We start from the raw sequence: 25,313 nt of genomic DNA on the forward strand, positions 1-25,313 counted from the left end.
GGTGCAGGCCAGCGCGTAACGATGCTCTCGCCTTTCCTCCGCCCAGAGGAGGTCGCTCGGAAGGAAAGGCCGCTTGTGCGCGCACAGAGCGATGCGTAACGGGATAATAACGAGCGCAATCTGGCAGCGAGTTTCAACGCTTCGCTCGGATTACATCAAACAATGGTCTCTATCAGTTAAAACGTTTCGTCGTAGCAAACCCCGGGGGGATTAGGGGCTCGAAAGCGACATAACGCCGGAAAGAGAGAGGGTTGTGTGTGTCTCATGGGTGCATGTGCCACGCACGAGCCAAGCAAAAGCAGCGCTGTTCAGGGTAACGATAGAGCGCAGCAGCTAGCCTTACACGACCAACTGCGTTACCCCTTTAAGCGCCCGATTTTCTCTCAAATCGCTGATGAGAGCGGAACGACTTCAATCGCGGTGTCTGCTTTCGGTGGAGTTTCTCACCTGAAATAGTGAGGCCGACCGCGTTGGGGAAATTTGCCGGCCGTTCCGCTTCGTGGCCTTGCTCAACATTACTTTAACAACGAAGAAACTCGGGATGACAATAAATAGATCGCATAAATATCTGGGTGTTCATTTGCATTTTAATCTCTCTTTGAATGCTCATATAGACCTCATCACCGGCAAAGCTTTTAGAAAACTTGGCATGCTAAGGCGCCGTTTACACCTCGCAAATTCCGACACAAGATATCAAGCTTACACTACACTGATAAAACCAACCATAGAATATGCTTCGGTCACATGACATCCTCACCAGGACTCCCTTTCCAATCTTCTTGAATCCGTCCAGAACAAAGCAGCAAGGTTCATTACATCATCCTACTCAAGGTTTCAGAGTGTATCATCAATTAAAGAAATTTTGAACCTACCATCACTCGCTTGCAGAAAGAAATTTACGCGATTATCATTTTTTCGCACCTTATACGATAGCAATTCGAAATTTGCTCGCTCCCCATCCTCTTCCTGCTTCTCCCCTCTCATCCCGCCTAATCATGCAAACAAAATCTTCCCAATTTTTGCACGAACCAAACATGCCAATATCCACCACTAACTTTGGCAATAAACCCCGCCGGGGTGGCGCAGTGGTTACGGCGCTCGACTACTGTTCCCAAGGACGCGGGATCGAATCCCGGCCTCGGCGGCCGCTTTTCGATGGAGGCCAAAAGCAAGGCGCCCGTGTGCTGTGCGATGTCAGTGCAGGTTAAAGAACCCCAGGTGGTCGAAATTTCTGGAGTCCTCCACTACGGCGTCTCTCATAGCCTGAGTTGCTTTGGGACGTTAAACCCCACAAACCAACCAACTTTGGCAATAAATGATTGGAATCAGTCGCCGTCTAATATCGCTGTTCTGACTGATTTATCAGCGTTCCAAGCAGCATTGCTTGCTTTTTTAGACAACTCTTGGTTGTGCGGTTTTGCCGTTCCGTGTATAGCTTTTCCTTTCCTTATTTTTTTTTTCGGTGTCATCTGTGCGTCTGAGTCGGTGAGTTCGCAAAACCTTTTTTTATCATCTTATTCTGTTTTAATTTCTGCATTCATGGTCCGTTTTTGTAGTGTCTGTCATGCGCGATGTACATGTTTTTTCTGTTTTGCTTAAATCGCTGCACATGTTCTCTTTTTACAGTTCTGTTATTATGATGGCATATTGCTTGCCCGACTATTTTTCATAGTTTTGTATAAAAATTACTTGACAAGCTATTTACTTCCCTCACGTATACTCCCATAACATCATCTCTTACCCTGTTTGTGTTCTACCCTGCTTTGCTTCCATTTGCCACCTATGTAATGCCCTATTGGGCCTTTAGGGTATTTCAAATAAATAAACAAATAAATAAATATCACTAAAACAACCGTTTCTAAGATGACATATAGAGGTGCCGGACCTCAGGGTTGACAGTGACAGTCATCCTGAAACAAAAGCTCCGTGTATTTAAGGGGATCATCGATTCTAGAGCTAACTTTGGATAGCGGCATGTTACAAACCGTCAGCGCCGAAGATATATTTTTATTCCACGGAATTGTAATCGACAGCGCTGAATAGAATATTTCGAAGCAGATGTATGACAAAGATATAGTTGGGTGACCACTCATTGCTAAAGAATGCATGGATAATGTCTACATAATGGCTGAAAAATGGCTGCATTCTGACGCGAACTTGATAGTAAGTTTGAACAACACACTGAATGTATGAGGCAAATGTATACTGTAACTTGTGGCAATGCAGTTTTCGGGCCTCCTGGAAGCATCGAATGTCTCCCATATACTGCACAAAGCATGCTGAGTTAAGCTACTAAAAGGTGCTCTAAAATAGAGATATCTAGGTACACAACGTTTTTGTGCTATTTATTAAGGAACGCAGGCTCCCATGGAACCACAAAGGGCCACCGCTCAGCGGCAAGAGATGGTGGCAGTGTCATGCGTGTCGAAAATTAGCAATTCACCCTGCCGCATGTAATCCGCTCATGCATGCAAAATAGGGAACGCGTGTTGTTTATTGACCATTCTTACGCTACCAGTTACCTTTATCCATATCATTGCGGTCGATTATTGGGGGATCATAATACCTCCCAAAACTTTGAGCCAGACACCGAGCAAGGTACGCCAACAGGTAGCTCTAGGTACCATCACAAACTTGACTGCATATAGAGCAATCTTCCTTAGGCCCTGTTCTTCTATTAGCGCAGTGTCGTATGGTGCAACTTTCGTGTGCCTTTTACATAGTTCATTGCACTGCAATAAAGCCTAACCCGTAGCCGTCACTAACCCTTGCACTCCGAGGTCGCACATTATGAGGCGTAATTCTGCTGCGTAACCAGGAAGAGAAGTGATAAAGACGAGAAAGAACTTCAGCGCTGTTAACCACGTAATCGCACCATAAAGTGAAGCAGTGAGGGAGTGGCGATGCGAAACGTAAGTTACATCACTTGTATATCTCGGTGACAACATTTCTGGGGCCTAACAGCGGCTGTCCTCAATCCTACACACTCTAAAGGCTCACCTACCAGCATCATGCACGGGTTGTAAAAAAAAAAAAAAAGGAAGAAAGCGTTATCTACAACCATGGCCGAAGTGGTTCACTTGTTGATTAGGAACAGGCGGCGTGATGGCAATCCAGATCTGCAGTGAACCCCGTGTGAACGACCTGTTATCACACTTTACAACATAGAGTTCTTAACCTTGTTTTTTGTCTTTTTGTTCCCGTCCTAATCAACTCCTCCATTTTCCTGTCACAGTATCCGTTTCTCCGTACATTGGGAAATTGACCTGCTGTCTCAGAGAGCATTTTCGAAAATTCTAGGTAGAAAAACACTACTTAGAAGGTATCCTAAGCCGCGGGACACGTATTTACTATAGAAATCGTAATAAATAATCGGTAACGTAACTTCTGAAAACTTTAATCCGCAAAAATCCACGCCGTTTTTCCAAGCTGAAAATATAAACTGGGTGCATTGGGCGTGCGAAACATTTGCTGGAATTACAAGTCCGCTGATAACCCATTGCAGTGACTAGGCTGTGAAATTTGACCTTATTTTTCTATGCTCCTTTGCACCACTGCAAGCACATTATTTTGCTCCGCCCCCTCCACCTCACTCATCCCTTGTTCAAGGAAGTAACGACCACGAAGTTGGGGATGTATATCTTTTTAATTGCATGACATGGCGAAAGTAAACTATCTTTTTCGCAATCTCACTCGTGCTTACCGCGTGACCCAACCCATTAGCTTTCTTTTTATCCTTTATTTTGATTACTGAGCCCAATATATTGGAAGAATACTATACTAGTTAGCCGTGACACTACAAAGAAATTTCGGTACTGCTGTCACAAAATAGTTATGAATTATCGTTCTGTAAATCCTATAATCATTGGTTTGCTGTAGATTCAGTAAGAACTCTTGGGGTATGTGCATGCATGGCGCTTCTACTTTCCTTTTTGATCAATGTTTTTTCTGCAGCCGTTGTGTTGTCCGTAGTTTTTAATTTTGGCCGACAGTCGTAGCAATGCGACGACCAACATAGTCTCCGTAAGCCCTGTTCGCTGTTGATGAGTGATTGCAATTGGCCAATCGAAGCAGCCGTAAGCATTCTGAGCGGGCCTTGCGCATAATTTTAACCCTTTCCCTCCTCTCTCTCCTCCCCCTCCCCTAACCTTCTTCTAATCTCTAGTTTGGCTGCTATTAATTTTGTAAAAGTAATTCCCACAGCTTTGTCGAGGACTATACTAGAGCCAAATTGTGTCTTTCTGAGACCTTTTTTCTGACACCAATCTGCGTTCCTTACTTACGACAATCAGCGATTTGATGTTGCTTCTTTCACATCGTGGTGGAGGATATGCCGCTGCTGTGAATATCCTGCGGGCATGTATTTATCTGCATGTTCCGCACATCACCCATTAGTCTGCAAAGTGCGTTTAGAGATCGCAAGCCTGCACTGTCACTTCAGGCACGAGCATATATTTGCGATGGAGAAGCGGGTGATGCGCGCACTTCCTATTCACATCACACTGAACTCGGCAAACTGTCTCCTGAATAAACGAACCTTCGGGCAAAATATGTCAAGATAATCCTTCCTACGCTTGGAATTTCTTACTGCGCCTGCATGCAGTAAGTACCCTATCTCGTGGCGCTGCACGCACAAAAGCTTCTAGAGAGAGGCCCATGTTTTCGCCCACGTTCTCATTTCAACAGGTAAATATGGGCGCTCTCTGTTGTCCAGATGATCCGACTGCTCATATGCGTTATACGGCGCCGGCTTAAAAACATATATGTTGGTCAGTTTCACGAGATTCGGCTTCCAAGCACAGCGGTGCCTGTGAAAAAAAAAAACTAATTGCACAGCTGAGAACAGAGACAGGCTGACCTTCGCACTGGTATCCCAGTGCACCTGAGAGAATGAAAGGAAGGGCTTCCTAAAAATGCGCTTGCACACTACGCAGAGAGGATCGACTCTGATTGTGATGAATAGAAGACAAGCTGCAGGGAACGAAATAACTGACAAAGAAAGGGTTCTACCGCTCAGCAGCCTAGCTTTGCCAACGTGGAAATCACATACACAAAACCTCCGCTATTTTCAAACCATACGTGTCAGTCAACTATGTCATCCGCTGCGGTTTTAGCTAATACACTACCATTATCTTAGAGATGTCGCTGAGCGATCGCAAATTGATAGACAAGAAAAAGTTAACGCTCTTGAATTAGATCAAGTAACACGTACGATATACAGGTTCATCCACTTCTAGCTGTAACACGGTCACGGCTTTCAAAGCAACATTCCATCAGACGCAGGAAACTATCGAAACAAAGAGATACAAGCACAAAGGGACCCAGAGGTGGTGCTTCGCATGGCCTGACACTTATCTTTATTGCCAGGCCAAATCGGACGCAATAGAGCTTTGAAAGCAATGACAGTGTTATAGCTAGCAGTGAATGACCCTGTCCCTTTCAAAAGTAGGTCCGCTACAACACGTCACCAGCGTACAGTGCGTTCCGATCAAGCTTCCTAAGAGTCTAATGCGCTCCTTGTCGGTTTGGTGCTGAAAAGGCGCCGGATGTCCTCGCGTTGCAACACTGTGGCACACGCCATTTCTTGAATTGAAAAAAAAAAAAAATGTAATAAAGTATTGTCTACTTTATGGATCTGGACTCACTGCGTCCACTCTTCGCCAAAAGTTGCTACTTAAAAGTTCACAAAATAAAGTTTTGATGTTTAGTCACATTGCAGAGCTACGTTTTAAGTTATGTATGCCGCAGCTTACAGTACGTCCCTCAAAATCCTTTTTTTTTTTTCCTCATTTCGAACTCTATTCCTTAAATAAAGGTTCCAAGTGTTCATTAAAATGCCCTGGTATATTGCACACCCTCTCGCGACTAGGTACTGCGGAGGCGGGGCTCGGTAAGCTTTGCGTACAGCGCCGGTTTTGGCTTAAGCGGCCATGAGAGCTAAATTCAAAATATTAGAACCAATGCGATGTTTCGGATTATAGCCAGGATAGATTGCTGAACCGCCCAGAGGCCTGTTTTATTCCTGCGTGCAGGGTAAATATGTAACTGCAATTGACTGATGTCGCTCCGCTTAAAGAAACAATCGCATCTTTAAAGCACGCTATTGGCTCCCGAGATAAATTCATTAATGAAGGGATAGTGTTCTTGGAAGCGCTGTTATTTTTTTGGTACCTTTAAATGCCAATTAATGATGTTCCAGAGGGCACAGGAAGTGTTATTTCATTTATTTCATTCTCTAAAGGTTTAGAGTAAAATGTTGCGAGGGCTAATCAGACACAAATTAAGAGTTCACGATTTATCCGCAAATACGCCCTAGCTTTTTCAGCGATGATCGTGTTTCAATGAAGGCGAAACGCAAAGCGGCCGTGTTCTGTATGTGCGATGACCGAGCACAATATTAAAGGTAACCAGACCCTCAAAATTCCCGGAATCCTTCACTATGACGTCCCTCACAGCCGTCGTTGTTTGGGAATATTCTCTTATATGCCGTATTATATCATGAATACTTGTTCTCCAGTTCAGATAACCTGGCTTACGAGCAGTGTGATTATAACAGCATAATAAAAAAAATGCATGAAATAAAATTAGTCACCGTAATAAGGTGTGTCTTACTTTAAATCCTCACCATGTAAAACATTAAACCTTAAAAAAATACCCTCAATGAACAATTATTTTAAAAGCATAAAGCCAGCTTTCAAAAATGAAATTTCAGACTCGTGGATCTCCGCGTCCGGTTTCCTTTGTTGGCGTTTCTGCACCGCTTCGCCTATTTAAGATAATTATCATTACAATAAAAAACACCAGTTTGTGAGGGGCACTTAATGTATTTTTAATGTTGTTTACTAGGTAAAACGCTAATGACATTATTAAAACGTTATTAAGAGCAGAACAATAGTTTGCTCATCTAAACACACTAACTTTCGCGTTCCAGCTTTCTTAATTTTCTTCGTATCTGCACGAAAGTTTCAAACCTCTGCGGAATTATGTCTGACTGTAATAGATATCAACCCGATAATTTGGTTTAAACCATGAAAGTATGTGAAAATGTTCATCCCCAGTACCACATACCTTCATGAAAGTCGTTTTTTGTTCAAAAATAAACCGCTGGGTGAGTTGGCTGCTCATAATGGCTGGCGTACAGAGCAAGACATGAGCACAAAGGAAGAATCTGATGATCAAATTTCCGCAGTCGTTCTATTTTAAGCATCAAATGCTTTCAGCTCCGATTTCCGGCGCGCCGCCTGTGACCTTGGCGTCGGAAAGAAGACGAGAGCAAGCCCGGAGAAGAGTACGAAGGCGAGCGTAAAGGAGTATTTATGCGTCACACTTTGAAGCCTAGTTGCTGCGCTGCCACTCGCTTCGTGTGCCTTCCTAGCACAGTGGTGGTGCAGTGCTCTTGTGGCGGGCGAAGCCAGAGCGCGGCACCAGGCAGTCCATATGCGAATCCCGTCTATGCTCCCTGCAGCCTATGCGGCGAATGCGCACTCCTGGCGATACATGACCAGCGAGGTGACCGCGCCACGTGAGTTGCCGTCGTTACAGGATGTGCGCAAGGGCGAAAAGCAGCAAAAGTATAAACCAGAGTCTTCTCCATTGGCATGACGCGTCATCGCTCGACGGCGCAACAAGGTGACCTAGGGAGAAATGCTGATGGCGCTGTCCGGTAATCAAACCATTTTATGCTTACATCTACTTTCTATTAATCTTTTCTTTGTCCTTGTTCGTGTCTCTCCTCTGTACGCCAGCCCCCTTTTTCTCCATTTTCGACTTTCCTGTTGTACGTACGCACATGGCGACGACACCTTAATGTGAACAAGTTCCGATTCTCATCAATCAATATTTTTTTTTCCCTGCTCTAGTTTCCAAGAATTTCCGAAAACGCTTCGAACGTTATCCATCATGCTAAGTACCTCAGATATTAAAAAAAGATTACACATAAAGGACCATGCCGCATGTGAAAGCATTAGGCTGCTTTCTTGCTCAAAATGCTCGCACTTACGGGTGCTGATTCCTCGTTCAGTTCACTAAAAGCTAGGTGCTGATGCAGTTTCGGAAAGAGTATTTTCTATCTAAATCAAGGCAAGCTTTCAATCACAGACTTCTCTCCCTGCTGCTCGCTTCATTAATAATGAGATGTATGACAACAGGTCTTTCTTTAGTATTACTACTGCCTCTGCTGGCAGAGGTACCCACTCAACGTAGTCATGATTCGAGCCTCAAGAACTAATGTTTACTGCTGCACCTCACCCTCGTGGTCCGCCCTTGTGGCTCAGAAGAACTGCTTGCTACAAGTAAATTTTTAAGTGTCCACGCGTGCCACACGCTGTATGGAGGTATCCGGACTAATTTCTACCAACGGTTGCTTGACAAGCACCAACTCGTACTATACTGGCGTCTTTCTACGTCTCTTTACGTAAAATGCGTTCATCGGACGGAATACAAAGAATTTATGAGAGGAATCCCTTAGGCTCCTCTGATGAACCGCGGAGGTTGAAAAAATTCAATAAGAAAAAAAAAGGGGGGAGGGAATGGGGGGGGGGGGGCTAGAGGCCACGAAAAATACTCACTAAACTTGAAAGGAAACTGGGTAGGAAAAACAGCACAACAAAACAAAAACGAAGAGAGGGGTGTAGTACGTGCCATGATTTCGCCCACAGCCGAGAGGATGTGCTGACATCAGCGCATCTATTTGTTCACAATTTTCTTCTCTTCTTGAGATTTTTTTTGAACGAAAAAGATCTTCGAACCTTAATCTTCTGATCTTCCTAGAACGCACTCAGCAACACGCTGTAAGCAATAAACTTCGCAAAAAAAAAAAAAAAACACGCTGCAGTATTTAGATATGACTTGAAAAACAATAAAAGACGTCAGCTCCTGAGCAGAAGGAAATTCCTTGACTTATTTCTGGGTTGTAAGTGGTGTGGGGTATTCTTGTAGTGCGTCTGGTGCGTGTCTTATGGCTTTGGCTTCATTAAGTGCACCTTTTGCATTTCAGCTGCCGTGTTACTCCAGGGGCCAACTCCAAGCTAATCGTTTGTTGAAGAATTCCTTTGCCATGCCTGCAAATATCTTAGTTAGGCTCTCTGTTCTTGCTTTGACTTTTACTTTGCGGTTGATATGCAAGCCCTGTTTTCAGGGAGGCCATTTAATTATAAGGCAACTGTGCTATGTTCTAATTTGCTGTTTTGCCTATTTTTATGGGAGCAGTCTAAGGTTCGGATACGTAGGAAGAATTTACTTTCTAAGTTTTTCCAGCAATCGCACTTAATAGTTAAAACTGGCATAAAAAAACAATGGGCTGCATATTTGAAAAGAATTGTGAGCTAACTATGCAATATTTATATGTAAGGTACTTTAATGCATCCTTTGATAAAAATGGTCCAAGAATGCGATGCGCAGCAACATTTTTCTCTTGAAATTCGTCCTGCTCTAACAACAGAAAACAATTGGGGGGTATTTTTGAAAATAAATAGGAAAACGTCTACTGCCGAGGGAGGCTTTGTGGGCGTATTGATATTTAGGGTGGAGTTATAAAATACACGAAGAAACAACGTTCAAAACTCTTTCTCGACATTTGTTCTAAATTTCTGCACATTCTCGGGTCCCAGCGCTTCCCTTAGTTTAAGTTACACATTCAGCAGTTAAGTGTCGAATTCTGCAATATGTTGCCCGCAACTTTATTCAGTGTTATTGCTTAGACAAAATTTATTTAGATAATAAAATGGGAAGGAAATGCGTCCCTAAAGAGCTTGTGATGTTAGATGATCTATTAGAAATGATGGTGCACTATTTCACATTCTGACTCATTGAAATTTGTATTTGTGTTTGTTTTCCTTATGCCTTTATTCGTTCGAATTGTTTATATTACATCTTCGTTTACTTTGACTTTCATTTTATGAATCGGTTTGTGGCAGGGAGATATCGCCTCTTCCTTGTATGCTGCAAGTTTTGCTATTTCGTCTGCCGTCTTTTTTACCTTAATTCCACAGTCTCGTTTTGCACAAGACAGCTATAGTATATCCTTGTTGAGGTACTGTAGTTTCTGTTTAATTTCAAGAATGAATGATATTGTGATTTTTAGATTTTTAAGAGCTTGAGTGTGCACTCAAATAGATATCAGTAGAACTTGTCATATATAACTATTGTTCCGTATGTAATCTGTTGCTGTGGCAATGGCTAGTACTTCGTGTTCAAAGTTATCAGTGATTTTTGGTAAGGATAACTTCTTGCATGAAACTGTGATGCCGCTTATTGTTTATAAGGCACACTGCCTCTGATTGGTTTGTGTTAACTGTGCGGTATACTGAAGAGTAAGGTTCCTCTGTATGTTTTTGTACACTGCGGTGATATTCTCGACAAATGTCTAACCAACTCGCCCAAACGCTGCCATTATCGACAAGAGAAGTTGAACCCTTCCAACGGAAAGGATTTTTTTTCAATATTTAATAAATTTCTACATTATTTGCTCTTTTAATGTGGGCTAAAGAAATATAGACCAGTATTTCAAATGTATAGTCAGTTTTTATCTGTGGTTTAGTGATTAAAATTAATAAAATTCTTTGAATTGATTTCAGTTTTGTTTTTGATAAGTACTTTTGGGAAGCAGAAAGCAAGGGCAGAATATGTTTTTATTCTTTCAATAGCCTGTCAGTATATTAAGTACGTATATTAAGTATATTAATATAGTATAGTATAGTATAGTATAGTATAGTATAGTATAGTATAGTATAGTATAGTATAGTATAGTATAATATAGTATAGTATAGTATAGTATAGTATAGTATAGTATAGTATAGTATAGTATAGTATAGTATAGTATAGTATAGTATAGTATAGTATAGTATAGTATAGTATAGTATAGTATAGTATAGTATAGTATAGTATAGTATAGTATAGTATATAATATTGTCACGATATTGGCGACTAGGGCTAGGCTATCAGAGCCGGTGCAGGTGGAATTATAAGGTCCAAGCTTTAGGTACGTCCCTCTAGTCCGGAGCCGATTCACTTCGTCCTTTTTCTCCGAGCGCCACTTCAACGTCTTTCGCTGCGAGCGCCCCCTGGCATTCCTCCCTCCTTAAGCGTGACGCACACGGCACACGTGCACACAGGTGGACAAAAGCAAACGAAAAAAAAAAAGTTTGCAGATGCCGTCTTTCAGTTACCGCGTAAAATACGGCTTCATGCGTAGGACATGAACTGTCTCTGGACGAGGTAGCCGACGGCCTCTCTGCTCTGGGCCATCTGGGAGGACCTCATAGTTAACGTCGCTGAGGCGCCGCAAGACTTTATATGGTCCGAAGTAACGGCAAATCAGCTTTTCTGATAGGCCACGGCGTCGAACAGGAGTCCACACCCACACCTGGTCCCCGGTGTTGTAGGAAGCTTGTTTGTGGCGGAGGTTGTACCGGCGTGAATCCTTGTCCTGTTGCTGGGCGATGTGGACGCGTGCTAGTTGGCGTGCTTGCTCAGCATGTTGGGCAAAGTGTTCGGCGTCAGTAGAAAGCTCGGTATCTGTTTCGCAAGGGAGCATTGCGTCCAGCATCGTCCGAACCTCTCTGCCGTAAACTAGGCGAAACGGCGTGAAGCGTGTCGTCTCTTGGACTGCCGTATTGTACGCGAATGTCACATATGGTAGGATAGCATCCCAAGTCTTGTGCTGGGCGTCGACATACATCGCCAGCATGTCCGCAATGGTCTTATTAAGCCTTTCAGTCAGCCCATTGGTCTGCGGATGGTAAGCAGTAGCTTTTCGATGCGCCGTACCGCTGAGGTGAAAAACTTCGGCCATCATTTGTGAAGTAAAGGCAGTCCCTCTGTCAGTAATAATACAGGTCGGAGCACCGTGCCGCAGCATGATCTGGTGTACAAAGAAATGGGCAACCTCCGATGCTGTACCACTAGGTAACGCTTTGGTCTCGGCATATCGAGTCAGGTAGTCTGTGGCGATGATTATCCAGCGGTTGCCCCCGGAGGATCGAGGGAAAGGACCGAGAAGGTCCATGCCGACTTGATCAAACGGTGCGCGTGGTGGTATTATGGGCACGAGAAGGCCTGCAGGCTTTGATTGCGGAACCTTCCGACGCTGACATTGCCGACAGCTCTTAACATAGCGCTTAACGACAGTTGCAAGGTTAGGCCAGTAGAATGTTTTTCGTATTCTAGCAAGTGTGCGAGTATAGCCCAAGTGACCAGAAGTTGGTTCATCGTGGCACGCGGAAAGGATTTCCTCTCGCAGAGCTGCGGGTACCACGAGGAGGTAGGTTCTCGAATCGGATCTAGAGCTGTGCTTATAGAGTACACCACTTCTCAGGCAGAAAGTTTAGAGGCTCCGAGAAAAGCACTTAGGTATTGTGGCTGGCTGACCTTCTAAATAATCGATCAGGGCTCGTAACTCTGGATCAGCACGCTGCTGATGAGACATATCTGAAGCATCAACAGCTCCGAGAAAACTGCCAGAGTCACCCGTATGTGGTGAAGCGAGCTCGACGGGCGCACGAGAGAGCGCGTCAGCATCTTCATGTTTATGTCCGGACTTGTAGACTATAGTAAGGTCAAACTCCTGTAGGCGAAGGCTCCATCGCGCCAGGCGGCCGCATGGGTCACGCAGGTTGGCCAGCCAACACAAGGAATGGTGGTCAGTGACCACTTTAAATGGGCGACCATAAAGGTAGGGGCGAAATTTTGCAGCCGCCCAAATTATGGCGAGGCATTCCTTCTCAGTAGTTGAATAGTTCATCTCGGCGCGGGATAAAGCACGGCTGGCATAGGCGACGACTCGTTCCACACCCTCTTGACGTTGCACGAGAACCGCCCCAAGGCCAATGTTACTGGCGTCAGTGTGGATTTCTGTTTCACCGTGCTCATCGAAATGGGCTAGAATAGGCGGCGATTGGAGACGGAGACGCAACTCGGTAAAAGCAGCTTCTTGCTCGTGACTCCAAACAAAAGGGGTGTCTCCCCGGGTGAGCCGAGTCAGCGGTTCAGCAAGATCAGCGAAGTTATCGATAAAACGGCGGTAATAACTACACAAGCCGAGAAATCTGCGAACAGCTTTCTTGTCACGTGGAATCGGAAATTTCGCAACAGCAGTAAGCTTGTCAGGGTCGGGCTTCACGCCGGCAGCGCTTACGACATGACCGAGGAATTTAAGCTCTTGGTAGCCAAAGTGACATTTCTGTGGCTTAAGCGTCAAGTTAGCGGATCGAAGGGCTTCGAGTACTGACCGCAGGCGTTTAAGATGTTGTGAAAACGATTCTGCGAAGACCCCCACGTCATCTAGGTAGACTAGGCAACACTGCCATTTAAGCCCGGCGAGGACAGTGTCCATCATCCGCTGAAATGTGGCCGGCGCGGAACAAAGTCCGAAAGGTAGAACTTTAAATTCGTAAAGTCCGTCGGGTGTGACAAAGGCCGTTTTTTCACGATCTCGCTCATCTACCTCAATCTGCCAATAGCCACTTTTTAGATCGATTGACGAAAAGTACTTCGCACGCCGAAGGCGGTCGAGAGAGTCGTCAATCCGCGGCAAGGGGTATACATCCTTCTTGGTTACGGCGTTCAGCTTGCGGTAATCGACGCAAAAACGTAACGTGCCGTCTTTCTTTTTAACTAGAACGACTGGGGAGGACCATGGGCTATTTGAAGGCTGGATAACATCATCTTCGAGCATTTGTTTAACTTGTGACTTAATAACTTCGCGCTCGGTCGAAGAGACGCGGTAGGGGTGCTGGTGAATTGGGCGGACATCATCGAACGTCACGATCTGGTGCTTGGCAATGGGAGTCTGATGCACTTTTGACGATGATGCAAAACACTCTCTGAATTCAAGTAACAATGAAAACAGCTGTTCACGCTGGCTCACCGATAGCTCTGAGCTAATATCGAGGTTGTCGAGGGATGTGGGCGGTGGCACGGTTTCTGTGGACAAGCACTCGGAGACTTCAGATATGTGTTCCGCGAAAGCTACGGAAGTATTCCGAAAAAGGTGTCGATACTCGTGCGAAAAATTGGTAACAAGTACCTTGGACTGGCCACAGTTAAGATGGATCAAACTGCGAGCCACGCAGACTCCCTGCGTCAACAGTAACGAGAGGTTAGTTTCGGCTATTGCATCACCATCGTGAAGTGCATTGCATTTGACATTAACGAAGGTGCTGGTTCGGGGTGGCAGAGTGACACTGTCCGCATAAACTCGAAGCACATTGAGTGGTCGCTGTGTACTGCTGAGGGCCACTGCTTTCTCAGTTGAAAACGAGACCTTAAAATCCCGGAGGTCAATAATTGCGCCATATTCACGAAGAAAATCTACGCCCAGAATTAGGTCACGTGAGCAGCTTTTCAGAACGAGGCAGCTTACCACAAATGTCGACTCTTGAATTTGAACCCTGGCAGTGCACATGCCTAGAGGAGTAACCAGATGACCACCCGCAGTGCGAACGTGTGTGCCAGCCCACGGAGTCAAAACCTTTTTGAGAATCGCGGCAAACTGGCTGCTCAAAATAGAATAATCAGCGCCAGTATCCAACAAAGCTCGAACATGGCGACCATCCAGTATTACTGGTATGTCCAACGACAGCTTCTCGCGAATATCAGGCTTCTGAGTGTTTGAGTGCTCTGCGTCGGTGTACGCGGTATGCTTCACCTGCAATTCGTCGTTGTTGCAGGCGCGTTGTTGCGGTGTCCGTTCCACCGGCAATTCTTCGTCGTTGCGGGTGCGTTGTCGTGTCATCTGTTCCACCGGCAATGCGTCGTTGTTGCGGGTGCGTTGTTGCGTCGTCTGTTTCACCGGCAATTCGTCGTTGTTGCGGGTGCATTGTTGCGTTGTCTGTTTCACCGGCAATTCGTCGTTGTTGCGGGTGCGTTGGTGCGTTGTCGGTTCCACCGGCAATTCGTCGTCGTTGCGGGTGCGTCGTGGTGGCGTCGAGGTAGCGTTATAATCGGCAACCGCGGACTTTTCCAATGTCGATTCGTAGAATTTCCGTGTCCGCGTCGATGGGGGGTCTCCCGCGCAGCGATGTCCAGCGAGCCTACCCCCGAAGGTCGCTGGTTTCAGTTTTCCCGCTGGGGGCTGGGCAATCGGCCCTGCGCTGCCCATGAGGACCTCGCAGCAGATGGCGAAGGGCGAGCCCTGGGCGACGGTGATCGAGATTGCCGCAGACGAGACGGAACACCACGGCGCTGGTCATTGAGGAAATCTTCAACGGCTCGGGGCCGTTCGCCGTAGCGAGGCCGCGGCATATAGTATAGTATATTAAGTATATTAAGTACGTAACGGGGGTGGTGTTTATTTGTAGTCTAGGCACTGTAAGTCCGCAAGGCACGCCGGCTTCTGCTTCCTCTAATTTTTTCCAGCTTCTTCTTCATCCTTCTCATGAAGGACGAGAACGTCCCAAAGCACGTGACTCTCCCCTCATAGCAGACAAAGCCCCCAGGGCAAGCAGTTTAAGTAAGGTGCCGAGGATGGAACCTTTTTAGGCGAGCGACATGCACCACCTAGGGCCTGCGTGAACATCGGTCACTTTCACTGCGGCGTGCGATCACATAGTTAATGTTTAATCTCACTCAGGCGCTTTACAACGACAAAAGGGCCGCTATAGTGAAACAACTTCTTCTGGGCTAAACCACGCTTGCGTTGCGGCGTCTACAGTAACACTAAATCACCGGGAATATGGCAAACATGTGGGCGTTGGTAGTCATAACGCTCGATCGAACGTTCCTTTGAGTCCAGTATGCGTAAGCGGGATATAAGGTGAGCTTCTTCGGCTCGACATAGAGTGGCAGCGATGGAAGGCTCGTTGTGGAGGGAGAAAGGAAGAATGGTGTCGAGACAGCTGCAGGGAACTCAAGCATAAAGGAAGTAAAACGGACTGTAGCCAGTCGACTCATGCTGCGCAGTGTTATACGGTTATACAACGAAAGGGAGGATATCATCCCAGTTCTTGTGATCAGAATCGACATACATCGCCAACGTAGTGGTCAGTGTGTGGTTGGTGCGTTCAACAAGCCCATTCGTTTGAGGGTGATATAGCATTGAATGACGGTAATCGCAGGTACAGAGACGAAGGCGTTCTTCAATAACCTCAGCTGTAAATTGGCGCCCATAGTCATTGTCCACAACTCGAGGAGGATCATGACGTAGGACGAGAAATTGCAGTAGTAATAGGGAGACTTCGGAAGCAGTGACTGAGTGTATGGCGGCTGTTTTTGAATACCGAGAGAGGTGGTCAACACATACAACTATCCACCAGTTATCGCTCGAAGACCGCGGAAAAGAACCCAACAGGTCGATGCTCACTTGCTGAAAGGGTGCGGTCGTAAGCGCAATAGGGTGCAGCAGTCTTGGTGGAAGGAAGTAGGCAGCTTGTACCGCTGGCACTTGACACAACTGGCGACATAGAGTTGAATGCTTTGACGCATTTTTGGCCAGCAAAGTCTTTGCTGTGTACGATGAAGGGTCCGGGCGACACTCAAGGGGCCCGACGTGCCATCGTCGAGCATCATTTCAAGAACCGGAATGCGGAGATTTTCCTACATGACGAGAAGAAAGCGTGCACCTCCGATGTTGAAATTCTTCATGTAAAATAGGCCGGCTCGAAAGCAGAAACGCGCATCTCTTGAAGCATATGAGCGGCAGACAAGAACGGTGCCAAAGTCTGACCGTTGCGTTGTTCTGTCTGGAGCAGTTGAGGATCAGGAAACATTGCTGAGATAGGCGCCAGGTATTCATCAAAGTTGTCATCATCACTACCAGTTGACAAAAGCAGCAAGCGTGACAGACAGTCAGCGTCAGCATGCTGACGGCCGCTTTTGTATGCCACAGTGCAACCGCAACTCTTGCAACCGCAAAGCCTATAGGGCAAGCCGGCCGCAAGTGTCACGGAGATTTACGAGCCAACAAAGTTAGTGGTGGTCGATGACGATAGTAAAAACATTGCCATATAGGTAGGAACGAAATCGTTGCACCGCGAAAACGAGTGCGAGGCACTATTGCTCAGTAACGGTGTAGTTATACGTTGACTTTCTCAACGAACGACTAACATAAGCATCACGTGCTGGTCGCTGCCATGGCGCTGGATGAGCACAGCAACAACGCCGAAGCTGCTATCGTCGGAGTGAACTTCGATGGGACCAGAAGGGCAGAAGGCGTCGAATAGGTCGCGATGTCAGAAGAAATTTGAAGTGGTGGAAGGCAGAATCACAGCCAGCAGTCCAACTAACAGTGCAACTTTGTGGAAAAAGCACGTCAGCGGGTATGCAATGTTAGCGAATCTGGGCACAAAACGCGGAAATACGAACGCAGTCCTAAAAAGATACGAAGCTCCTTCACTGATTTCGGTGCTGTAAAGCTGGTTACAGCCTCAATCGTCTGAGGATCCCGCCTAACATCACCGTTATCGACTAAGTGACCAAGGAAAATTGCCTGGCGTTCGCCAAAGTGGCATTTCTTAGAGTTGAGGACGAGGCCTGCTCTCCCAATGCAGTCCGACAAGTCTTCATACCAAAACCATGCAAACCGCTTCTTCCCACCAATCTCCGACCTATTTCTCTCACTTCTTGTGTAGGAAAATTAAAGAAGCATGTAATTCATACACGACTGAGCAGCTTTCTGGAGGAACGGGAGCTCCTGTCCAACTGCATGTTTGGTTTCTGTCCGGTTCTGGCCACTCAAGATATATTCCTACAGCTAAAGCAGCGTATCCTTGATTCAAAAATTCTCGATTCACGAGCCATTCTTGGAGTCCAACTCACCAAAGCATTTGATAATGTAGCACACTCTGCCATCACAACCTATAAACACTACAAGTATAGGCAGCCGTATGTATAACTACATATAAGGGCTTTCCTCAGCAACCGAACAGCGACTCTAGCACTAAGCCCTCATACGTTTCCAAACATCAAACTCGGTGCTCGGGGACCGCCTCAATAGACGGTTATTTCACCGACGCTCTTTAACATTGCTCTTATCTACCCAAACAACTTTCTGAAATTCTAGACATACATTTCGCTCTATGCAGATGACATCACTGTCTGGGCAGGCCGGGGAAGTGACACAGATCCATCTGCAAACAGCCCTCAACACTATTGACGCCTATATGTGAAGGAGAGAGACCTATCTTGCTCACCGTCTAAATCTTAACTCTTCCTCTATCGACCCAAATCCACTCATCTTGGTAGCCCATCTATCACTCTGACGCTGGATACGCAACTGATTCCCTGAGTAACTCAAATCAGAGTGCTAGGAATGACTCTCTACTCTCATGGAGCCCGAGGGGATGTAATCAAAGTGCTCCAGACTCATGCTCAACAAACTACTCAGCTCATCCGTCATGTAGCACATAGGAAAATGGGCCTTTACGAAAGAAATACACTTCGCCTCACTCAAACTTACGTTACTAGCAGAGTCGCATACACTCTTCCTTACTTACCCCTCACTAGCAATGAGCGCGATCGAATAAACACTACTCCGCAGTGGCACAAAAACAGCACTGCGCCTTCCTCCAGCACCTCGACACTCGGCTTACTCAAGCTTGGGGCCCATAATACGTATGAACTCCGTGAAGCAACGCTGACAGCCCAGACGGCCCGCCTTTCGTGTACGTCAGCAGGTCGCGCACTGCTCTCTTCTCTGCACATATCCCCAATAGGACTCCCATCAGGAGGCACCCCATTACATCCTGTAATTCACTCCAAAATTTTAGTACCCCCCTGCCTAAAAGCATGAACCCGGAACGGGACAAGAACCGCAGAACAGCCAAGGCGCTAGCCTTATAAAGACAATATGGAGAAGTCCCAAATGTAACATATGTAGATGCGGCCACTTTGCAAACGCCCATCGTAAGGTACTAGCAGTTACAAAAAATCATGCAAAACTTCTCTCTGCTTGCTCAGTTCTCATCTATTCTACAACAGAGGCGAAGAGACTGCCATTGCGCTAGCCATGACATCCACGCTCGCCACGAAAATCATCTCGGATTCAAAATCGACTATCCTTAACTTCGCCAATGTTTTAATGTCTCCCAACACCCACCGCCTTTTGCCCTTTTGGCAACCCCGACAATCTGTCACCTTTATTTGGACACCCACGCATGCGGGCCTTCCCGGTAATGAGGAGGCTCACTCCCTGGCCCGAGGCCGCACTTTCCAAGCTGGGGAGGAATGGCCCTCATCAGATGCCGGGTAGTGCATGCTGTTCTTTCGTGACATCCTTAACTGCTACCGCGAAAATACGAGAAATTACGCACCCTCTTCCCCGACTCTGACAATAATACAAGCTGCCCATTGGCGCAAGCTACAAACGCGCACAGCCATATACCTCATCCTCCTCCAGGCCCGCTTTCTTGATCAATTTCCTTCTTCCTGTAAGCTCTGTGGCAAACCTGGTGATTTTCTACACATTACTCACCTATCCCTCATTTACACATCCTCCTTCACCAGAGGTGGCCCTAGATTACTGGGAGCACCTACTCACCAGTACCTCCGATCAGAACCAGGGCTATCCTCTGACTAGGATAGCCCTCCAAGGGATTTCCTTTGCTTTGTAAGAGGACCCTCCGTACATGGAGGGGGCTCTCAAATGTCATGTAGGGGGCTTGGCCCCGCCCTCTGTAATATTGGCAATAAATGTTTCTACCACCACCTCTCAATGCAGTCAAGAACGATGACGAGGCGGCTATTGTGCTCCTGAAAGGTCTTGCCAAATTTTTCACTTCAGTCCGTGCAGATTAGTGTCCTTGAATCGTTCAAACGTGCCAGGCGCATTGCACAATCCAAAGGGTGTTAAGTTGAACTTATAAAGACTGTCGGGTGTCACAAATGCCATCTTTTCTTTGTCGCTCGGGTTCATCGGTATCTGCCAGTACCCCGATCTCAAATCTACTAAGGAGAAGTACGATGCTGAGTGAAGATAGTCAGTTGCATCGTCAATACGTGGAAGCTGATACACATATTTTTTGGTTACGGCATTAAGCCGACGATAGTCCACAGAGAAGCGCCATGTGGTGCCTTTCTTTTTCACGAGGATAACTGGAGCCGCCCAAGGACTTGAAGATTCCTGGATCACGCACGTTGGAGTATGTCGTGAACTTGTTCGTCGGTAAGCTGACGTTCGCTCGGCGACACAGGGTAGGGCTTCTGCCTGATCAGGCGAAAGGCTCCAGTATCAATCGAACGATGAATGCGAGAAGTTGGAATCGGTGGCTGACGATCCCTGGCGAAATCGAAAACGGAAACAGGCTTGGAAAGCAGGTCAGCTAAAATTCGGCGCTCCTTTGTTCCAAAAGATGAGTTTATCATTGCTTGGATTCGAGACTCTGGAAAAGGATGTGCTTTCTCTCATAGAGCACAGTCACTTAGTGCCGCCAGGTAATTCGACACACCTTCCTCGGAATGGGGGAGTTTCATGCCACGAGGTAACACGGCTGGCTCATCTGAATAGTTCACAGGCCACAGCAAGATGTGGCCTCCGGTCTATGAAATTATGCAACGAGGCACCAAGACAATTTTCTTTGCACAGGTAAGTGATGTAGGTTACACTACGGCGTCAAAATCTTCGCACAAATTTGTAGATGAAACGACTTGGATGAATTCTTCGGACATCGCAGGTACAACTGTATCATCAGACACGGAAAGCGACCCAAAATCGAGCGACGAGGCTTCGACAAGAGCTGACATCAACGTAGTATTCAGCGCGATCTGTCCACTCCGGCTGTTTGACGTTGCACCACACTGTTCCAAAAAGTATATACCTAGAATTACTTCATGTGCGGAACGAGGCAACACAGTGAATACGGTTCGAAACGCTCGGCCCCCAATCACAACACGCGCTCAGAAGACATCCAGAGGCACCAATGATTCACCGCCAATACCACCGAATATCACAGCTTAATTCACACGGCACATAACTTTACGTTCCAAACTATTCTTGAATCCTAAACTCATAACAGAGACTGTCGCTCCAGTTCTAATTAATGCCATGGGGCGGATGCCGTCAGTGAGTACTTTTAGTTTGTTCTTTAACATAAATACAGGCAAAGGTAATGGGGAACGTGGATTTCCCGGCGACCTCACCCCCATCGGCCGCGCCTTCTAGTTTCCCGAAGGGTAAGAACGGCGAAAATGAGACAGTGAACGTCGCTGTCTTTGAATTGGCAGCGTCAGCCTGCGGTCGGAAGCAGGCGACCCATTTCGCATCTATGCCGGGTGGTATGTATCCAAAGTCAATGTGGGATAAAATTCATTGCTGAGACGAACGGAAGCGTTGGACAGCGGGTGATGGTCTTGTGGCAACAGGTCCCGTCGACGGCCGTACCTGGAGATGCCTCCGGTCATGCCACAGCTCTAACGGGTTGCGGGCACCACCGGTCAGAGTAAAAGAAGTGGGTTAAACTATTTTTTGATAGCAGTTGTAGTCGGGCCTGCGTTGTTGACGAGCCACCCCACGTATGTAAGTGGTACTTCGGCCCATCCGGGGCTCGGAAGAGATTGAATCGTCATTCTGTCTGCGGTCGTCAAAGCGTGTATATATATATATATATATATATATATAGGGGGAAATGATGGTGCTCGTTATAATACGTGAAGGAAAGAAGCCAACAGTCGGTGAGGCCAAGGAAAAGTTCCAACTGAGCTGCATCGGCCGCTGTTCCCCCTGCTACTTGCTTGGGTATTTATGTTGTCTGTATACGAACCTTGAGAGTGTTCACCAGCGCCACCCTCAACCATAGCGGCGGACGTGGAACGTCCTTTGTTACCGCCAGCGTCACGTAAAACGTGATCAAGAGCGAGGGCGACAGCTGTGTTAGAACCCTCTTACGCTACCTATGGCCTCAAGACTGCCAGAACCGAGACCCCCGCAAGCTACAAGCAGATCAATTAAGGGGAAATGAGTGTGCTCGCAATAATACATGAAGGAAAGAAGCCAACAGTCGGTGAGGCCGGACGCGATATTCGGAGGTCGTGGGTTCGGTTCCCACCATCGGCACGTTGTTTTTTCTTCTACTTTGTGTTTAATTATCTTTCCCCTAAACAGATTACATTACTAATTTCAGTGATTATCCAAGTAAACATTAAAAACAAAAAATACATAAAGTAACCATCCCCAACGCTTTCCTTGGCCTCACCGACTGTTGGCTTCTTTCCTTCATATATATATATATATATGAAGCCCTGACCCAGACCCTGACCCAGACAAGATTCGTGCCGTCAGCGATTTCCCCACTCCACGTTCATCCAGCGATGTTCGAAGCTTTATTGGCCTATGTTCTTATTTCCGACGATTCGTCCCGAATTTCGCAGCGCTAGCTCGTCCTCTCACCAAACTCCTAAAGAAAGACGTTTTATTCTCCTGGGGGCCTGAACAAGTTGCAGCTTTCTCGGAACTTATTGCTGCTCTCACAACTCCACCCGTCTTGGCCCATTTCAACCCATCTGCCAATACTGAACTCCGCACCGACGCAAGTGGCCATGGCATTGGAGCTATACTTGCCCAGCGACAACACGGCCCCACAAGGGTGATTGCGTATGCCAGCCGCCTCTTATCTACGTCCGAACAAAATTACTCTATCACAGAGCGAGAGTGCCTGGCACTCGTTTGGGCTATTACAAAATTCCGCCCTTATTTTTTTGGTCGGCATTTTACTGTTATAACAGACCATCATGCCTTGTGTTGGCTTTCCTCCCTCAAAGATCCTACAGGCCGTTTGGGGCGCTGGGCGCTTCGATTACAAGAGTATACATTTTCCGTCGTGTACAAGTCCGGCCGGCTTCACCAAGATGCAGACTGCTTGTCCCGTCATCCCGTCGACTCCCCTGGTCCTACCGACTCTGACGATGACGCATGTGTCTTGTCTGTGTCGGCTTTTTCTAACATTGCCGACGAACAACACTTAGATCCTTTGCTCCATTCCATTATCCTACGTCTGACCTGCGACCGACCTGATCCATCTCTTGCCTTATATGGACTCCACGAGAACACCCTATACCGACGCAATATGCGACCAGACGGCGCAGACCTTTTGCTCGTCGTTCCTCAACATCTGCGTTCCACCATCCTTGACCAGTTTCATGATGCTCCAACGGCTGGCCACCAGGGTGTCTCTCGCACATACGACAGCCTGCGCCAACGCTTCTACTGGCCGGGGCTCTACCGCTCCGTCCAGCACATTGCCGCATGTGAATTGTGTCAGCGTCGAAAGAAGCCCACAATTTTGCCTTCAGGCCATTTGCAGCCGATCCCCATACCAACTGACCCGTTCTCCCGAGTAGGTGTTTACCTTCTTGGGCCCTTTCCAGTTTCCGCCTCAGGGAAGAAATGGATCGCCGTCGCCATCGATTATGCTACGCGGTATGCTATTACCAGAGCCATCCCGATCAGCTGCGCCACAGACGTCGCTGACTTCCTCCTAGAAAACGTGATTCTACATCATGGTGCCCCTCGTGAACTACTAACTGACCGTGGCCGCTGCTTTCTGTCGCGAGTGGTTGACGCAATTCTCCGTTCGTGCTCCATCCGTCACAAATTCACCACAGCCTATCACCCCCAGACCAACGGCCTCACGGAACGCCTAAACCGTACCCTCACAGACATGCTGTCCATGTATGTGTCTGACGACCACCGGGATTGGGACGTTCATCTACCCTTTGTGACATTCGCCTACAATTCATCAGTCCATTCTACCGCTGGATCACTACCCACGGCAGACGCCACCAGTACGTACGCCACTGATGCCGTGGCCCGCGCTGATGCCCGCCGGATAGCTCATTCCAGGCTCTGCATCCCAAGACTCTCAAAAGTTCCGGTACGACAGTCGCCACCTTGATGTCCACTACACTCCTGGGTCACTCGTATTGCTGTGGCTCCCGTGCCGTCACGTGGGCTTGTGTGAGAAACTTTTGCCCCGCTACACAGGCCCTTACCGAGCTTTGCGCCCCGTGACAGATGTCACATACGAAGTTGAATCTGTGCCTCCGAAATCCTCGTCCAGAGCGCCATCCTCTGAAATAGTGCATGTGTCCCGCATGAAGCCCTATTATGCACGTTCTGTTTCACAAACGTAGAACGCATCGGGACTGTGCTTTTCCCGAGGGGGGGTAGTGTTACTGAGTGGTATTCGCTAGCCGTGCTGACGAAAAAGAAGTGCGACAGACTCCCAGAAGAAGACGACGCAGACGAGTGCTTTGCTGTGCGAGTGCTGTGCTGTGATTATCCTCAGTGGTGTGGACAACTGCCGTACTCTGAAATATTTCCCGTAACAATATACATATGCAGATAAATGAAGGGGAAATGAGGGTACTCGTTATAATACATGAAGGAAAGAATTAAAAAAAAAAGACAAAGTACAATCCCCAATGCTTTCCTTTCCTTGGCCTCGCCCGCCGACTGTCGGCTTCTTTCCTTCACACATATATATATATATATATATATATATATATCTTCGAGTTGTTTGCAAGCTTTATGTTGTAAGAATTTCAACTTTTTTAGTTTCTTTCATGTCTGGCACCAATTTTAATTGGTTATCAAATCCTGCTCTGAAGAGTTTAGTTCACGGACTGCTTTAATTTTGCAGTGTTTAATTTGTGAAATGGGCCGACTAGTCCCGTACCCTCTAGCTATAACCATGTATTGTGATTAAATGTAAATCGGACTTCTCCCTCACCCCTCAATATTTTATCTAGGCAACTGTACCAATCCACGTTTTCCTTCTGTTCAAAATTTAAATTTAATGCCAGCATTAGAATGACTTTGTCCTTCAGATCTCACAGCGGGTAACCAAACAAATTTAAATGATTAATTTTCCCACATAAGTACGCCATGCACTGTTTCTTTCGTCGCATAAAATACGCCTCCACTCGAACACCGCGCATAGCGACCGATATGGTGAACATCAATACTCAGTTGTAGAGTGGCTTTAGTCACAGCTATCGAAACTCAATTTGTTCAGTGTATGCATGGCTGCTTCTGCTCCATTTAATACTCTGCTCTGACGTTTTAAACGCTTTGTCACCCGTGACGGGGCAGCTGGACAAGCCTAGAAACCATGATGAAACGCTTTTAGTTCGCGCACTAGTACGACGTGCTGCATGATGCTGAGCATAAGAAAATTACCACGGGAATTTTATTCCTAGGAATGCATCATTGACTCTCTATGGTCGTGATAAGTAGCCGACTCAAGGGCAGTAAGCCTTCTTAAGTAAGATGTGCAGCACTTCGTTAGAGGAGGGCATCAAAATCGACATCTTTACGCACTTTTTCACCGTCGTCTTGAGTTCTGAAAACTGTAACTTAAAATGATTTTTCCAAATTACAACATGTT

The sequence above is a fragment of the Amblyomma maculatum genome, chromosome 1, assembly GCF_055883805.1.
Source record: "Amblyomma maculatum isolate TAMU_Amacu chromosome 1, ASM5588380v1, whole genome shotgun sequence".
In the NCBI taxonomy this organism is placed as follows: domain Eukaryota; kingdom Metazoa; phylum Arthropoda; class Arachnida; order Ixodida; family Ixodidae; genus Amblyomma; species Amblyomma maculatum.